The sequence below is a fragment of the Varroa jacobsoni genome, unplaced genomic scaffold, assembly GCF_002532875.2.
Source record: "Varroa jacobsoni isolate VJ856 unplaced genomic scaffold, vjacob_1.0 scaffold_1281, whole genome shotgun sequence".
Classification (NCBI taxonomy): domain Eukaryota; kingdom Metazoa; phylum Arthropoda; class Arachnida; order Mesostigmata; family Varroidae; genus Varroa; species Varroa jacobsoni.
Window position 1 is genome coordinate 116,555 of NW_019214183.1, and position 19,100 is coordinate 135,654.

Sequence of the window (19,100 nt, forward strand, 5' to 3'; positions counted from 1 at the left end):
ATTCTGAGAAAAAGCTAACAACCACAACCAATGAAAAATCCCATCTTGTGGTTTCCTTGCCTCGCAGAGATTGCAGTTATAGTTTTCGATCAAAGTGAGCCAACTGATATGAACTGATTGTCAAACAACTGTCACAGTATTGATAGTCCCGCTAAAGTTTCTCTCTGGCTATCTGCATTCGTTGCTAATATTTTCTTCTAGTGAAATAGACTTTATCCGTTGTCCATCGTAATAGTTTTATGGGCTTAGAAGGATTTCCTCGCCTTCGTGTGCCTTCTTCTTACCTAATCAACTGTCCAACACATGACTTATCGCACAACTTCACTCTCAACATAAAAAAATGCAGAAAAACAGGAAGTGTTCTTCCCTACCAATGAAAGGGAACTTCGAAGAGTCCAAGCGTTGTACAAGGGTTTCGCCGGACTTTGGTATAGCTTTCAGTCTAATCTATTTGACCGAAAGGAAAAATTCGTTCGAGTGCAGCCAGCGTGCTATTTGGATATTATATGGGTATACGTGCCAACCTATACGATGCTATGGCGATAGACGTCTAGGGTTACACTGAAGATATAGGCGGAACTCTCCTATCGCTGTTTTTGATTTAGCAAACATTGCTTGTGACGTGGTAGACGCTTCTTTTTATTTTAATTACTAGGAGAAATAATTGAGATAGGCAGAGCCATAAACCAAGATACAAGAAAACATAACGTTCAACGGGGCCACTCGTTCAAGTTCAGTCGAGTTCGGCCGATAAGACGAAGAGATTCTTCCTGTGTACAAAGAAGGCCTGCCTGACTAAGCGCTGAGCTTTAGATTTTCAGATCTGAAAGTTAGTAAACCGTGCTGTCAATGCCAGGCAAACCTCCCGTCAAAGCAACCTCTGCTACTCGTTGTCTTGCTGCGGCTCCTCAATGCTGTAATGGGTCTCTTAATGAGTGGAAACTCTTCGAGCAAGCGCGTACGATCTGAATCTTTCAACAGTCTATAGAGCGAACAACTATGCACCATCCAGTTGCTATTCGGAGTTCGGCGTTCGGTTGGATTAGTTGAGATTAGATGAAGCATCGGAAGCTCGTTGGGAAGGTACGGGTCAACAAAACTGTTAATGTATCAACGAAATCGATCTTTTTGGCGAATGGAAATGAGGTTATATATAGGACATAGTAGTGACATTGCAACTAACGTTTTTTAAAGGTGCTGTTATGTCACAAGAAGTCGGCAGCTTGGCCTTGGTTTCAGTGCTTGTCACACGGTATTGAAGTCGTCCAGCTTGCGAAGTACATGAACAGCCAAACAGGCTGGTCAATCCATTGACAAGTAAAGCGGTCTTGGCTGGATCTAGTGGTCGATATAAAAGATAATTTTGGGCGCTCTGGAGTCAGATCATAAGGCTAAAACGCCAACTGTGTTCCAGTATTATGACTCCTGGATATAAACGACATATTCTATGGTCATTTAAGATCTACGGATAATTAAGGCAACGCTTAAAATTCGCGGTAAGAAACAACATGTTTTATTACACTGGCCAGATATGATTCAGTGAAGTTTTCTGGTTACACATTTTTGCTAAATGCACGGCGGGAATGTCCCAAACACTCATGCACTTTTTATATCTCTTTGAGACCTTTGATGCGTATGAATCTCAGCTTTCGATAATATACTACCCAGAATCATTTGACGCCGATATTTTATACCGTATCTACGACTCTCATGTGTTGCGGTTTTAACCCACTAATGCAGTCGTTTTATGGACTGACTGCACTTTCCAAGTTTCCGTGTCTTCGTGTTCTTTCTTATCTTTTTGATTGATGACAGAAGACCGCTTCACGCAAGAACAATTTGATTGTAGTAATTCGTATATCATAATATGATTACAGCGACCGAAGCGTAGCAGTAGGCTCGCTTCTCCGAGAAGCCCTTTGCTAACAGTGGGTTAGGCTCTTCATAGTTTGCACTAATTTACCTAATATAATGTGTTAGCTCTCTTGCTTATTTAAATGCTGCCACTCTGTCGTACCATGATCCAATATAACGAATGATAATAGCTAACTTCTTTAACCTTTTGAGCACTCTGGACCAGGATGCTTTCTAGGAATATTGTTTTTGTAAATTCGTTTCGACGAATCTGGTAACCCTGCATCGTTTGAAGTGAGCCCCTTTACCTGCGTTTACCTAAAGCCCTATCCGACGAGCTCATAGCATGTTTATTCGAATCGGCGTCAGAGACGACAACACCGTTGATCGGTCATTTGAATTCACAGAAATCGCGAAGCATTTTGCCCAGTAGGCCAAAAAAAGTCAGGAAAAGGCATTCCGGCTTATGTTGGCCTGTTAGTCATGCAAAGGACGGGATGGGCAAGAGCGATTTATTCTCTTCCGATTTACCCTCACCGTTTTTGCCGACTCAAAAGCCATACCGTAGAAATGATCGCTTCAGAGAGCTAACCGAAGCGTTACCACTGATGGCAGGCTGAGCACCGATGAATGTGCATCGCGTACTTGCGAATTGAATACATGTTTCTGACTGGAACTCTTGGCTGTTACTGCAGCTCGATTTGCAGTTGGGTCAGTCCAACTATTTCCCTTTTCCCGTAATCGCCAACCCAGTAAGTAAGTGGGAATTCGACGAGAGCATTGCACAGCTGAGAGGATCAACATCATCAAGCAGCAATAAAAAAAAGCGACGAGAAAGGGTACCAGACCTTCTCCCTTTCTTTCTGAAGATCTTCACTGATTTATGGCCACTGTTGTAGTCGTTGACGTCAACCGAATCTACTAGCGGTGCTCCAGTAGGGTCAACTGAGAAGGACAGGTAACAGCAGGCGAAATTAGGTGCAGGTCCAGAACAGCTCGCAACAACTCCTTTCTTGAGAGACGTAGATAGCTTTGTTTTGTATTGAAAACCGAGACTCAAACGCAACGATTGGTTAATTATTCATGCCTTCTCCCTCAATCTGGTTTCAGCGTCCGATGTTTATTCTAGCTAACTCATTGAAGTTGTTCTTCATTGTTGTTGTTTTTAGTGTTATGGCTTGTACAGTCTCAAAGTTACTCGAAGACTGACGTTAAGGCTATAGCTGCGGTTCTAATATACGGCGTAAGAGGTGCTGATGGATGAAAAAAGCTTTCTTTGGACGATACGCTATAATTATTGCTGATGCTGGTGATATAGGTTTATTCGTTTGTGCTGCGTAAACCAGTAGTAATAATAATACTAGTCAGTATTATTATGAGCATTACTTTTACTATGGAACTTAGAGAAAACTTGATTGAACAGACGGAAACACAGCGATAGGTAAGGCTGAGCTTGAATCTGCACTAATGAAACTTAAAGACAGTCAGTCATTGGAGGTAATACGGCCGAACACACAGCCTGTTGGACTTAAAGCACGTTACTGTATTTCTATCGCTATATTTAAAACAAATGTTTCACCAGAGTTGTACTGGAGAAACAACTCCATCGTCAGAGAGTCTCTCCTGTGGGAGCTTCTCACATGGTATCTGCAATCGTTCGAGTGTTATATCTTAGCTAAAATTGATTTCGTTATCATATGCCTAACTAAAAAACGCAGTCTCGCCATTTTCTAGAGAAACTTGCTTGGGGCAGACAGAGCTGAAAAGTGTAGTAGTTTTTCTAATACGCTATATGCTACATGATAGTAGCACATGTACGCGAGTGTTCACTATACAAAACTGCAGATAGCTATATCAGTCAGCGTCCTCCAAAATGGTCACACTAAGCACATATGTCACTATTAGAGGAACGCTCAAGATGGGCGAGACGCACTTCCGCAGGGCGAAAACCGGGTCGGCGCATTCTCATCATGAAGCTCATCGGTTTTTGGAGAACTGCCGGGTCAGCATGTCGACTACTTAAGGACTCAGAGCTCCAAGCTCGGGCGGATAAGGATGAACGAGTGAGAACAAGACGACTGGCTTTAAAGAAATAAGCGAAACTCCAAAGCTTTGCTTCCAAGTCGAGGACGGAGAAGCGGCACCAGTCCACCTTCAATCTAGATGAGCTACTAGTGCTACTATTATTGCCAACATCGGTATCACAACTGGCTTTAGTTTCTTTTGATATCACAGTGTGTCTGAGGGTACATGGAAGCGGTAGTAGCAGCAGCAACACCAGCAAAAGCGGCAGCAGGACTAGAAAAACTGGATGACGCGAACAAGGCCTGCTCCAGCGAAGGCCTTTAATGGGTTGGTTGCTGCGCAAGACAGCAGTTGAGGGAAAAAGATCTCGTTTATTTGCAAGAGTTTCTGTAGCATGGAGAACAAGCTGACGTTTGTTTTCATAGCACCGAAGGGCTTGGTTGTGAGGGAGCAAAGATAGAAGCACGGCTTGACTGAGAGACTATCTAGCTGATAGAGTAGGAGAACTCAGTCTGGCTCTTTTGAGCTTCATTGTGCAGCCTGCTGCTAGCGTCGTTCTACTATTCGTTGTCGTCATGTACGCCGTGGTCTTCTTTTTTTTACGTTCCTCGCTAATATCTCATACGGTCAGCACAAATTCCAATGAAGCTCGTTTCTTTGTAAGCGACCCGCGACGGCTGCTGCGATCGCCGCCACCGTCGACCATTGCCGCGAGATGAATGCCCGAGGCAGACGGCTTTGCTAGGCGAATCGCGTCTTGCTGCCCCGCGACGTAGTCACCCTTCAACCTTCGTTGGCGAGACGTCCGAATGAATGGTCGCTGCCTCTTTTTTTTTTCTAGCGCGACCATCGTACTAGAGCAGCGGCAGCTGCCGGGGTAGCACAGTCATTTCCCGCTCTCTTTTCACCGCTGCCTTCACTACCGAGACGTCTCGCCAACGTACTGGACCCCCTACAGTTATTAGCAATTTTGTATCTTGGTACCAGCAGCATAGCCACCCCCACCTGCCGGCCGGCCGTCTGTCGTCGTCAGTACCTATTGGGTCGCTGTCCTATAAACGGCATCACACACCAACTACTAACCGAGAAAAAAGACTTTAGGAGAACTGCCAGTGAGCAATAGAAGCGAGAACAAACTTGTACAGGAAAAGGAATACCACAGCTAAAAAGAGAACAAGCGTAAATGGACATCAAAAACAGCGGACAAAAGGAGGATGAAAATGTTGGCCCGCTTAGTGCACGAATATGACAGCCGACGTTGCTATGGACAAACGAGAAGCCTAGGCACCGACTGCGCTGATTGCTAAGAGCCAAACCTAGGAAGCCTACGTTTAAGCATAGGTTCAGACACGTAGGAAAAAGCCTGTGTCTGAAAGAGGGTGAAGACAAGCGAGAAGACAGAGTCGCGATGAGAGTGGCCGGCGCTGCTGCACATGTTGTGAAATCGGGCATCCGGGACCTGATAGCGATGACGAGGGATGACGTATAAAGTTTACTATTTTAATCGCAGATGCGTAATTCCAGTTTTGCGGTCGGTTTTTCCTCTAAATATTCGCGTTTTTGCACTTTTTATCGTTCAACGATCAACAAAAAGAACGACGCGTTGCTTATGGAAAAATGACCTCCAACTTGGCGTTTGCCGACGTGTGAAGTGGCTTCTTTATTTTGCAAGCAAAGTGGCCGCACTTAAGTGTAGCCCGTCATGCCTGTCACACCGTCCAGCACGTCCTTGTACCCATTCAAAGACGCTTTATTCCATGGTCAGTCAGTCGCATCCGTGTGATGGCGGTCATGTTCATCGAAAGGAAGTGCGTCTTGTACTTGCAAAGCCAGAAGCAGACTAGAAAGCAAAGACTAACCTGCAGCTGTTATCGCCTCCTCTTTGTTATTTTATTCTATTTTATTTAATTTTTATCCTATATTAGAGTGTATTTGGTGTCCGTCCTTCTAAAATAGGGCTGGTTGCTGCATTGAATAAAAAAGACGCCAAAACATCTTAGTTACTACTGTGCGTTTCCGCTCTATATTAAGGTATATCATTTAACAGATATATCTTTGTGAGCTTCATGCAGATATTTCATTCTCCCTAAAAGGTGTTCGTCTTATGTGACACTGTATGCATGCAAAACTCGAACAAACGGAAGACGTAATAATGACAATGATCTTTTTCTGGATAATTGTCGTATTTCTCTGTCATTCTGTTTTCCCTAGTGACTTCTGCTTGAGATGCTTCCCTTCGTTCTGTGCGGCCGAGCATGAGTGTGAACAAATTTAATTTCGAAGGCGTTCGCCTGTCACAACCCCACCGTTAGCTCGCCACTGTCCCAACTTATTGAGCCATACTGGAGGGACAATATAGAAACGCAGCAGGAACAAACGGCAAGCCAAGGAACATTTTTTTCGCTCCCCTAACATATTTATCTCTGCCTTTTATCTGCCACAGCACTTTCTTCCAGTAGTGCACATCTAGGCAGGAGGGCATCGAGTTTCCTTGCTCCACACAGGCATGACCACAGCTTCGTGCACAAACGAAGTAGGCCGACCATTCTGCACAGCAACGATGTCTAGTATATGGCGTTACAGCATGGCCCAATTCAATTTTGTTCGTCTATTGTTCCTTAATAAAGACGCACATATAGTGGCTTATATTCAGTGCATCGTGTGTCTGTGTATTCGCGGGCATCCGTATGGCCCGTTGGCCGATTCTTTAACGGAAATTGTACAGCGCTCTGGCTATCGCAAGGTTCGTAGCGGAGGCTCCTTTACAAACGTCTACTGACGTTGACTTTATTTGACAACGCTAGGGTTTCCCTGCGTCCACCACCGCTGTTGCTGCTGTGGCTGTTATTAATATCTGCGGTAGGAGCAACGGCATAAACAGGGTTGGCGCGTCCTCTTTAGAGACGGGTTTTTTGCAATCACGTTGTGGCAGTCTACGGGTAGTGACGGTGAGTGTGGTTGGATAATGATCTGGTCACCGTGATCGTGGCAGTAGTCGTTCATAACCTATACTGGTGCTATTGTTGTTGTTGCTGCTTCTGCTGCTGGAAAAGCAAGAGTATCTGACTGTATCTTGTAAATACAATTCTGAGTAGTACAAGAAAAAGCTATCCGCCTCGATGCCCGTTACTCTCAAAGCAGGCTGCGAATCAGCGTAGCAACAACTTTTCAGACTAGACCCTAGCAGACGGAGCTGATCAGAGGTTAGATGGAGCAGCGATCCAATCATACGGATTGCCATGTGTCATTATATGTTGATGTCGTACACTTCCCTCTGACTTTTCACTAAAGTTAAATGCTATGTGCCTATGAGTGATTTTCAATTTTTCATAGTTTGTGCTCGTTTGATTAGTAACGTCGACCTCTGTAAAGATTCAGTGTTTGTTACAAATATTTAAATTACTCAACTGTTTGTCTATTTTTGATCGAACTTCATGAAGCCGATTATAAATCGAAAGTTGCTCAAAAGCCGACCTATATTAGACGACATATTTGTATCGATATAGGAGTCTGCCGTTAAGTGAAGCAGTAGACTTAGTGTGGCATGGGTATGCTTATACACTCATTACTTCATCCTCTTTGTGGATTTGAAAGTACAACGTGGTAGTAAGCTACTTAATACATTTAAAGCAATAACCGCAGTTATTCGAAGTAAGCTTTAGGCTAATCTGCTGTGAGCCGTATACTGCTCGCAATATCCTCGTTTTTTGAGTCAAATCCATACCTGATCTGCCCTTGTTGGTCATTCTGCCATTCTGATGTGTCGTTGGCTATTCGGGCCAAGCATTATTAGTCCGTCGTTGTGTCATCGTGTACCGCATGACAGCTGAATGATTCAAGAAATATAACAAAAATCATAAGTTCAGAGCACGAGATAGCAGCTCTTATCTGATAATGTAAGCTGATGATTTGCGTTACATAATTTATCCTCGAGATCACGTTCCAAGCGAAGCGTTTTTGCAGAATTAGAGTTCGCTGTGAAAGTTCCTTGGGGTGCAGGTATTGTTTAGATGGAAAGGACACGTAAATTGCTTCTCCTTTCATTTGTTTTTGGTTTTGCAGCCCTCTAAATCTACACACGGGAAATTTTTACTCGAAGCTTTGTTCATATGACAGAACCACCAGAAGGCAGCCAGCTGAGTATTCCGTAACGCAAATAGAAGTGTACGAACCGCATTCGACGGATGAAGTTCACTAACCTGAATCCCATGTTTTCGAGATGAATAAAAGGAACGTTCTTCATAGGGATAAGGCCACATTTTACACAAGTGTGCACTTTTATGTTCAGCTTAGAAAAAAAATTGAACAGTCTCATTAAACGATTAAAAGAACAGTTGAGGTAACTTCAGCATACCGGAACGTCAGTCAGTGGCACAGTAGAACGTTAATAGGTCGCATTGGAACGTTTTATTTATAGAATTGCCTTTTAAAGAAAACATTAAGCCTGAAAGAAACTACATCATTTTAACGCTTAGGTAACTTCAAAGTACACCTAATGTACAAAATACCTTTGTCCATTGTTTACAATTACTCATTTATGACTATAGAATGAGCATTAATATATTTCCCTAGCTGCTTTTTCGCCTAAGGAAAATATGTATCCATAACATAAAACTATTCAAAGAAGATTCGAGCGGCTCTCCAGAAAAATACAATTTTCTCTGTGCACTTCCTTGTGATTGGGCTCACCTGAATCCCCTTTTATTAAAAAGCCATTGTTAAGCCGACTAGCTTGATCTTTCATCGATATCCTTCTAATGATAGGCGAGACTGTACTACACCTGATCAGTATTCCTGCTCTTTTCTTCTTGTCAATCGCGCACAAGTAGTTCTAAACCCTCGCCCTCTTTGGTTCTTATTCGCAGTCTTGTTATCTTGAATGGCTGTACTGGTGATCTTATACCGTTTGCGCCTACAGTAATCTACCGCCATAAGCGAGATCCATCAACTGTGTATGCAGGTGTCACGAGGCATTGTTCGGTTATTGCAGATGAATAGTTGCGCTCTGGACCTGCGGTTCTTGTGCACACCAGATTGGGAGTACATAATTCTACGGCTGCCGAAGCGGCATGATACAAGGTTAAGGTTGAATGACGTAGTGGGCGATCTGCGTATTCTCAGAGACAACATGATTTATCTATGCCCCCGGCCACTATATGTAAGTGTCTATTTTCACGTTCCTATGTCGCCTAGGTCGCCAAGCATCAGTCTTGTGCAATGACTAGACAAACTAAAATAAACAGTACAGAAGAACAACGTCTTCAAAGTTCAGCACTAATTCACATATGTATTGTACAGGATTAGAGACGTGATGGAAACCATGCGGAAAAAGCATGCTACGCACAAAAAATTCAGCTAGTCTATTTATGAGCAACATCGGCGTGTTTCTGGCGGAGTGGCGCGTTGGGGGTTTATTCGATATCACTGAAGAGCTCAAAGACATTCATACAATAGAACAACAATACAGAAGTGAAAGGAAGCGTGTGGCTTAGAGAGTTCAGTTGCGAAAAAGGACGTTGATAACGACCTACAGCCAATGGCAGGCTGAGTCCATCAATGGCAGCGAAGGCGATGGATGGAGTCATCGAATCCACCAAATAGCTCAACTAGCGACGAGCCCGTGAGGACTTCGCATGGCCAGCAAATTTAGAAACCCTAGCAGTGATAATAGACGCACGGGGCCAGATAGGGTACCAACGATGTCACAACATAAAACAAAAATTAAACAGGCGCACACTATCATTTGGTTCTTGTTAGACTGTCTTGTTTAATGCATTTATTATTTGTACAGCTGCAAAATACACACAGCCAATGTCAGTGCTCTACGCACCTTTTTAGATGCAAAGCTGCTAAAGGAACCGCATGAATTTCGTTTTATTCAGCCAATGTGGCCTACCTGCAAGTTAGTCAGATTCACTGGTATGCAAGTCGACGTTACGAAATTCCTGCGACGCTCCTGAACAACGCAGAAAAAACAAGAGATTGAGAGATAAAGCCAACAAACGAGAAACGTTTCCCAGCCGGCCACCTTGTTCCAAGTACGCTAACAGGAGAAAGAACGGCTGCTCGTGGCTTGTTGGAAATTCATTGAGAACGCGGCACGCAGTAGTGGCGAGAGCATCCACTGCTTTTCTTTGAGCCGGCATCTTGACTCGACCAACATACTATCCCTATCCAATGGGTCGACTAGTAGTAGGAAATTGGGGGTGGCAGCACCCGCGTAAAACGGGGGCACTTCGTTCGCAGCATCGCAATAGAGTTAGCACACGGGAGAGAGGGAGCCGTGCCGCATAAAAATTATCATTTAATTTAGGTTATTCCGTCTCTCTTCCTGCGCGAGCTCTCGCTCTGCGATCAGGGCGGCGCGCACCCTAACTGACAAGACGCTTTTTTCGCTGGCAAGTGTCTGGCTGCGGCCGGTCGGCAAGCTTCGTTGCATTCTGGCTGAATGGCCGGTTAAAGGGGAACTTTTGGGTTTTGTGGTTGGTAGTGCCATTCAGAGAGATGGAAAAAGGACGATTGCTTTAAGCGACTGAACGGCTCATAGCAAAACACTACACTGCTGCGATAGCAGTGGCGGCGTCGTCGTCGTTTGAGTCTTTCCAGGACCCTGTTTCCACCAGATCTTTTTCTCTATCATAGTTTCGAGCAAGTGCATTGCCCTGCGGCGTTTCACACGAGCGCTTGCCAACCGAGGTGGGGGAACACTCATCAGGCTAGAACCCCCCTCGTTCCCAAATCCTTTCTCACACTATCTTTAGGCAAAGGGAGTTGAAACAGGTCAGCCTAACGTCAGACTAACGCGGTTATAGGGTTAGAATAGTTCAAACGGCTCGGATGTAGTCGAAAAAACAGAAGTCAAAATGCTTCGAAAAAAGATTATAGGTACGTATGTATGAATTGCCGGTTGCTTTTCCATTTAGCCAGCGGTTTCTCGTTTCCTGATAACGGCAGCGACGACTATTGCTGGGCAGTTTACTAGCTGAAAATAACAAATTTACTATATGAAGAATATATATTGCGTTAAATGCACCTCCAAATATTTGTCCTGAATTGAACGGAACTCATATGAAGAATTCGAGTGATACTACATTAGATACATGTATATGAAGGGGGAAACGATACCATCTAGTCTATGAATGACTCTAACCAAACTGTATTTGTTGTTAGTGTAATAGGGAAATAGAGGAACTCATTAACAGAGAAACTCGGCTTGTTTACTCTTGATATTTTCCAGCTGCTACAATGTTAGTGTAATGGATAGCTAAAAAGATAATTATTTTATTGCCCATGTCTAGTCTCTTACGCCTCTCTTCTAACGCTGTAGATAGGTCTATAGGTAAAAACCTTTCAAGAGATATGCTTTAGGTATACCTGCATAAACACAGAGTGTTCTAATTGAGCGAGAATTTTCGTTGAATAAACTTGCAGCGACGCATATGGATGGTTTTTTCCCTTCATTAACGCTCCCATATTCATGCTGATCATTGTAAAAGAGGTTCCGTATCGGTTCAGCGGGACGTCCGTTTTTTTTTGAAGAAAATATTGCGCCCCTTCATTATTTTGGGGTCATGCACTGTTCCCTTCATATAAATGTTTTTGTCATTACTATCTTTTGCCTACAGCATTATTGCACTCTGTCAAATGCAGATGGACATAAGGGAGACAGACCTGAAAGCGCGCGATGATATACCGTTTAACTACGCCGTAGAGTACAGCATACAGGACATGTTTACGCAAAAGATTCCATTTCATATAGCACGCATTACTATCAACAGATGATGAATGTTTTGCTATGCATAGATTTTGGCGGTATCGCCACGATAACTTCGTTTTGAGCTGCTCGGTCATCGAGCTACCATGTCCATTCACCGTACCTAATTTACAGGACTGCGATCGTTATATAAGTCGAATAAACAGCTACCTAATGGCGACGTTTGTGACTTGATTGACTTCAGAGGTTATGGCGAACATTTTCGTGATCACATTCTAGTATTCACTTGCTAGCCATCCCTTGAGCTCCACTTACTCCTGTTTACCCGTTTTCTTGTGACACAGATCGAGAGAGAGTCATTGGGGTTTATGCTCGATATATACCGTCAGCGATCCGCGTTGGCAAAGAAAAGATACGACTTTCCATCACCAATTCTTTTTCAGATCAGACACCGGCTCTGACGTTGCCGACAACCAAATGGCAGCTATTGACGTCGAGTTGGGACAGACGGACCATGCAGCAATGCCAACGAATGGCAATCCAACTCTTTTGATAGCTTAGCCATTGCCGAGAGGGATCGGGAAAGCGGAACGGTGAGACAGCGAGGCGACGTTCAAACGATCAAAGCTAGTGGCAACAATAACTCTACTACGGTAGAATTTAGTGCCCTCCAGTTCGTTGGTTGCTGCTTGGCTCTCGGCGTTCGTCCGTTACCCCAATGACCCTGACAGCCGTAGCTGTGCCGCCGCTTGCAAGCTGATGGCCTTTGACTCGCTTCACCGATGGATCGAATGAAATGGTGAGAGTTAACTTTCCTAGATCCGTTTGATTTCGTGACAGAGGCTATACGGTGCTTGCCACTACTAGCCGCCTGAAGCAATACCAATCATGGTGGCAGCCTTCGTACTACAGTAGAGACGACAGTGCACTAGGCGGTATCGCGCATCTTTGAGTCTACCCCGTTTAGCAACGGGAGGCGAGGGTAGCAACGGCGACCTCTACGTCTGACTGAGATTCGAGATTGGACTAGAGTTGCGACTAGAGGGGGGGAAGCTTTCGTGTGCTTCTTGGTTAGTAGCCGTAGCTGGCCATTTTCTGCTTTGCTTGGCAGCACCTGCTGTGTTTGTGTGTGCGCTTGTTAGTGAGTGAAAAAGAAGTTCTTCACTTCTTGTGCCCCTGATCTCTTCTACCATCAGAGTGACCAAGACGCTATCTAAACTGAGCAAGGCAGCTGACTAGAAAGCAAGAGAACGCCACGGCAACGTTAGGGAGGGGGGTTTCGGCGTCTAAAAAAAAACTTTGAAGCTTGGCAGACACTGCATGTATAAAGTAGTAACGGTTGTGGCTGTCCCTGGACACAACTAGACTAAGTTCAAGGGGCATTCGGCCATATGTCGTGCGGAGTGCGGCGACCGGCTCATGAAAGCTAGACTGAAATCTGTCCTGCTAGGTGACCCCCCAAATTCTGCATAAAATCTAACCGAATATACATCGCCAACTACAACTATTCATTTGTGGAGGATGTGTGCATGGACAAAAATAACACTCAAATATTTAAGTGTAATAAAAGATTTTACTTGATTATTTGTAGCGAAAATTAGCTGTCGTCTTTCATCAACGGCCTGTTCATTGCCGTGATTTGAATCGATCTCATAGGATTGTTGCAAAGAATTGCGGCCAACAATTATATAATATATTAAAGAAAAAACTACAAAGAAATTTCAAAGTAGACCGTATGATGCGTTTTACAATGATGATTTGACAGGAGCACAGTTTTTTGGACCGTATACTGTTTTTTCGAAGTAATAAGTATTCCCTCATAAGCGGCTTACATCCATAACGTGTTGCCAGAAGGACGTTCGCTGCGTTCGAATTGTTTTCAGGTACTCGTGGTAGTGTGTCACGGTAATATTTTGCCGTACTGCAATAGGCAGAAGCAGAAACAATCTTATGTAAGTGCCTTGTCCGGGTCAGTGACCAACTGAGAGATTACCATTCGCGGGACGAAAAAAAATTTCTGTGCAAAGATACGATGTCTTTTTAAAACGAAAGCAACGATCGTGAAACGTTTTAAGAAAACCCGTTAGTTGCGATATTCGTGAGTTTTTCGACCCAGAAAACCAACCCTAACGATTGGGCGACGTTACCCAGGCGAGACGCTGCCTTGGATCGACCTTCAGTCGACGGTTCCGCAAGAGGTTCCACGATGGGCTATATTGCTAGTAAGTGGTACAATCTAACGCAGTGATCATAAAACTCTGTGTTCCGTGACGTGAAAAGCGTGCCCCTATTTGCCTCGAATGTGTTTATATCGGAAAAACGAAAAATTACTAGAACTCGATGGTATAATCCGAGTCTATCCATGGATATTTGTGTGTGTACTACAAATCCTGCCGACAAAAAGTATAGCTCAACGTAGATTCAGTAATATCGGCTCTTGAAGGCGCTGTTTCACCTTGTCATTCGCTCCTCGTGTCGTTCCTTTAGGTATTTCAAATAGAATCTCGCCGTTGGTTAGCTATTGATTTTTCCCGCGTCTACATGCCTGTCGTATCGGTGTCTGCATCCGGAGTATAAAATCGGATAGCGAAAGCCTTTGCAGCTTTTTTACAAGCCGTTCATTGTACTAATCCCTGTCCATCATTTGTGTGCGTCTACGGTAGGCAGACTATTGAGGGAATGGGTACTCCGCCTAGACGTTTTTGGCTACCTACGTTATTATCAGCACTGTTGCTAGTCTAGTCCTTCTACTTCTTAGTCACTGGATATCTATAGAACTAGCTATTTCTAGGGGTGGCTAATTTTACGTAGCAGATTAGCCTTTGAATGGGTGAGCCCATGTCGGCAGCTCAGCAGTGGCAGCCGCAAAGAGTTCCGGCCTAGATGCAGCTTAGTCAATGTAAAACTGTCATACAGATGATAGAAAAGTAGGGCTATGTTACCAACGCGGCCTCCGTTTCCGTCAAGCCAAGAAAAAGCCAGGCGCTGGGGGCTTCTCTTTGTACTGTTATCTCCCTGTTTGTACGCGTGAGATATTGATCGTGTCATGCTACTACTACGTGCTAGTGGTCTTCTGCTCGAGGCCAGAGGTGCTTTCCTTGATTTCGTCTTCGACAAACCCCAATTTTATATAAGTATAACCTTCTCCGCTTGCGCTGTCAGTGCGAGATGGCTAGGCTGGTACGTGGTATAAACATAGAATAGATCACATTTTAATCAATGGATCGAAACAGGATGAAAAGTTTGTCTTTCTCGCTCAATCCTCCCTTTGATAAAATACTGTCTGAATTTAGATTCTATTTCCGGATATGTTTCTATCTGCATGTGTACTTCAGTGGGGAGGATTACCTATGTAGCTAATTCATAACTTCGATTTTCACTAGGATAATAATAATTGTATTTACGTTGCAAAATAGGTCGGCAAAAAAAAAGCTTGTATAAAACCAATATGGCCAATAATATTAAATTGTGTTGCTTATATTTGAAGGGAAGAATATAAATACACTCGTTTGAGGATCTGCGGCGTTTGTCTAACCGACAATAAGGCGAAATAAGAGTATTTCACGTAAAATGTACTCAAAAAATAAAGACAAATCAGACGATATCAAGCAATCGGATGCTCTGAGAAATGTATGCGTAGTTAATGAAATAAATTTTGTATCACCCTTAAGCATTTTTAGCATCGATGGTTAACGTCGTTTCTTTCATGGTATTAGCCTGTACGCTGAAATGTATGCTAGAACACATAGTGTAACTGGGAGTCATGTTTTAGACATTATGACATACTGTATTACCATTACGACTAAAGACGTATGGCTACTTACATTCACTTTTATAGCTTGTTCTTAGTTATGTTATTTCAATAACTGCCTTCTTTGAAGAAATACAATTAATAGTGAAGCTTAACTTATTAAATAAAGCAAATTTTCACCAACTCATTTTGCATACTTGCCTTCGAATTTAGTTTAATAAGATGTCACTGACATAATCATGGTAAAAAAAAAAAACTCTCGTTTTATGTCGTGGCATACTAAATAGTTCTAACTCGGTAAATGTTCCAGTGTAATGCTCTTACCGCATAGTTACAAAGAGCTCGTTACTTTAATATGACTGCATTTGAAAATCCCCTTGGAAACGCGATGATACTTGATAAAGGCTCCATATTTTAGTCAAAAAGAAAAACAGATAGGTTTCTACTGAAACGTTTTTAAGTCTCTTGACCTTTATGTTGGAAGCACACTTTTAGGGAAATGGTGTATTAAATAATAAAACTGCATTTCACACGATGCCAAGGTCATTTTCAACAGAAGGGGGAGCCTTCAATCCCTGGGCTTAGTGCTTCAGAGACCATCGATATATTTTCAATGCTGTAATAAACTTTATGTTCGGTAATTACGGAAGTGGTATTTACACTGTTACGTAACGAAGTCCTCTCAATTGTTTACACGAAACCGCTATAGGTAGTATTAGTAGGCAACATGTTAAGAGTGCAAGCCCGTTGTTTAGTGCGATGAGCTAGGATCGCCATTTTCAAAGGGGTTTCAGAACAGAATTGATCTGATTTAAGATGGTAGTCGCTAGATATCCGGCCGACGTTGATCGTTATTATACTCCTCTTGAAAATTGTGCTATCATACTCGAAAACGATAGCGTTTGATTTTAACAAAATACAGAAGCGAGATATGTACAACAAATATACTACTAGAACACATACAGTACAAATTATCTTTTCAATGTATTTAGATTCCGAGGTTAACAAATAGATGCGTGCAAAGAAAGGCTACCACAAACTACGATCGTCCTAAATCCAAGACGGCAACTTAATTGTCAAATAACTATCTTTGAACCTAAATAACAACGTAATAGAAAAAAAATTCGGACGCAAACATATCTTGCTAATACTGACCCTAACTCAAGTTTTTCTCTCAACTATTAGCGTGATAGTAAAAAAGCGGATCGCCATATGCGCTTATGTAGGTAAATCGGGAGATCCAGCTGTCACGTATGATGAATAACTTCAATGATGTTCTGCGTTAATACGATTTGTCTTCTTTTTTTGCGTGTCCTTTAGCTTTTAGATATCGTTAGCTGTTGGCTTGATGCTGGCAAATAGGTACATGAAGCATCCTTATTTGTCAAACGCGATTCATGTCCGTGCCCTCACACGTTATACGAGCGAAGCAAACTCCTGTCCGCCCATCTAAGAGGGTTACGCAGGAAAAAACGACGACCTAATTGTTAGATTGCCGTTTTTGTCGTAGTAGCGCTACAACTTTCTGTCCCGCAACAGGATACTCCAGGCTGTAAATGTAAATGAAGACCTTTATGTGAATCTGCTCATTATTTCGGGTTGACAACGATCTTGCTGCAATCAACAACTGCTTGCCAGATTACTGCCAGATCGAGAGCTGGCGTGCTTGTACTAGCATGCAGGTTAGCAACGACTACATTACACTTACTTTGTTTCCCTAATCTGTCGTGCTGATTAGTCTTACAAAACATAATGTAGGGCCACCTTCTGTCAACGTATTGCGTTCACAGATTGCACCCTACTGTTAGGTATACGAAAGTCTACTCATTCGGCTTTATCCAGGGACGTGGCGACCCGTGCTGTACTAACGTGTTAGCAAAACAAGTTGGCTAGACTTTGCCAAATCGAAAGCTCTTCGATCTTTCGAGCGCAACCTGTGGATCAGTGACTGACTTGTAAGGAAGCTGTCACGCACTCTCCAGAAGTAGTGATATGAAACGTGAGGATGTCTCGACTTGTTACTACCTGTGTGGCTGTACATGTATCAACGTGTACATGTGTGCTTGTGTATGAACTAAGAGAGCTACAAATGCAGGGCAGGCGAGGCCACCACAGGCCGCGTCTGTGGCGCACTTTGCTTTGATTTTCGTTCTGGTTTCGAATTCATTTTACGGGCAGCCGAGCGTAAGTTAATTCAGACGCCGATTGGGATGGACGAAGCACGCCTCACGTGCAGTTACGTATTACATGAGCTAGAGGACAGCTGGGGACAATAGCCAGTCGGTCGTGTCACGAATGAAGGACGCGCCGGTATACGTTCGACGCTGCCTTTTTGCCCCTCTTGCTTTTTTATTCTTGAAATTTGCTTTCACTGTCGACTTCCAGCGATGTTAGCCTCTGCTGCAATACACACGTCTCACAATGGTTTTGGACAACAGACTCTTTTAATGTTTATCGTAATCGTGTTCCAGTCAAGTTTAGTCTGTCGTAAACGTAACAGATTGACGCCTTTGGTATTGCATCTAGCCACCCTTTTCTGCCAATGAAAATATGTTGTTACTAAATGTTACTCCGACAATATATTGTGTGTTTTATTACTCACACAACATATTTGTTGATTGGACATTGCTACGTGCGTTGTAGGTTACTTGATACCTGATGTCTGTCCTGATCAAGCAGAAGGCTGTGGTACGCCAGTAGCCGCTATCTGCCTATAAAGGTATATGCCTATAATAGTACGTGCTATAACTATCACACTGTCTGACTGGCCGTAGCAAGAGGTAATATTATTGTTATTATTATAATAAGTGCATTGAGTTGGCAGTTTCTCTCTCGCTCTCTCCCTCTCATCTCGTTTCGTTCTCTTCATTTATGAACTCGCTTCCGGTTGTAGGTTGATTCCGCGTCATGTCACGGCACATCACCATCTCGAATACTGAACATTAGTTCAGTAGATATGTCCGTCATCTAACGAGTGCTACATATACCCATTCTACAGTAAGCTTGTACCTGCAGCCCCACACAGTTAGCAACTGCGTACCCTTTTGTCTGACTATGAAATAGGCTATAATATATGAGACTCTGGTTGTGTTATGAAGGACGATTGCTTGAACCGCTGATGGCTGAACGGTACGTAGGCACGCGAGCTGTTTCATTTGCTGATGGACCATTTGCCATAACGGCAATCATCTCGTAGCCTGTTTCTCCCATCTTCAAGTACAGTATAGACACTGGACATATCGCCATAATAGGCCGCGATATTCTACGTACGAATTGGCATAAACGTGAGTAAACACGATAGTGTGAGATAGAGCCATGCGACTTTGCTAAGAAACAGACGGACATCGACTCACGGGCGTATATTCTCTGTGTACACGGGCACAAACTTTTCAATTGTTAGGGCTAAGATATCTCTGATAATGGATTTCGATAGATTTTCCGTCGAAGGAGCTGAATCGAATCGTTTTCTGGCCATTAGAGTATTAAAAAAAAAATAAAGATATGATAGAGATATTACGTAGGTCAATTTTTTTTTTTAATTTAACAATTTCGTGTTTTGAACAGACTTTACAGTATACACGAGTTTTCATAACATAGAGATCCCCAGTGTTTTCAGTTTAAGAATATAATAGGCAATGGCTTTATTTTGAAAACTCGTACATTTTTAATTTTTCAGGCTTGTCCACTTTCTGAAGTGTACACGACCCCTTGTACATATCGAAATTTGGGATCTCAAATTCTTTGTTAAGGAATTGC

The 19,100-nt window shown here is 43.1% G+C and overlaps 1 protein-coding gene across 2 annotated transcripts in view; it reads left to right on the forward strand.

The window, feature by feature from the left end:
• Positions 1 to 19,100, forward strand: part of LOC111268410 (uncharacterized) — a 64,795-nt gene that overhangs the window by 17,098 nt on the left and 28,597 nt on the right. Inside the window, exon 1 of one of the 2 annotated variants that reach the window (XM_022847392.2) lies at positions 12,006 to 12,392. The exons of the other annotated variant lie outside the window; for it this stretch is intronic. The gene's annotated coding sequence lies outside the window, so the exon portion shown is untranslated. Of the gene's footprint in view, positions 1 to 12,005; positions 12,393 to 19,100 lie in introns of those variants that run through there. 2 annotated transcript variants of the gene reach the window in all.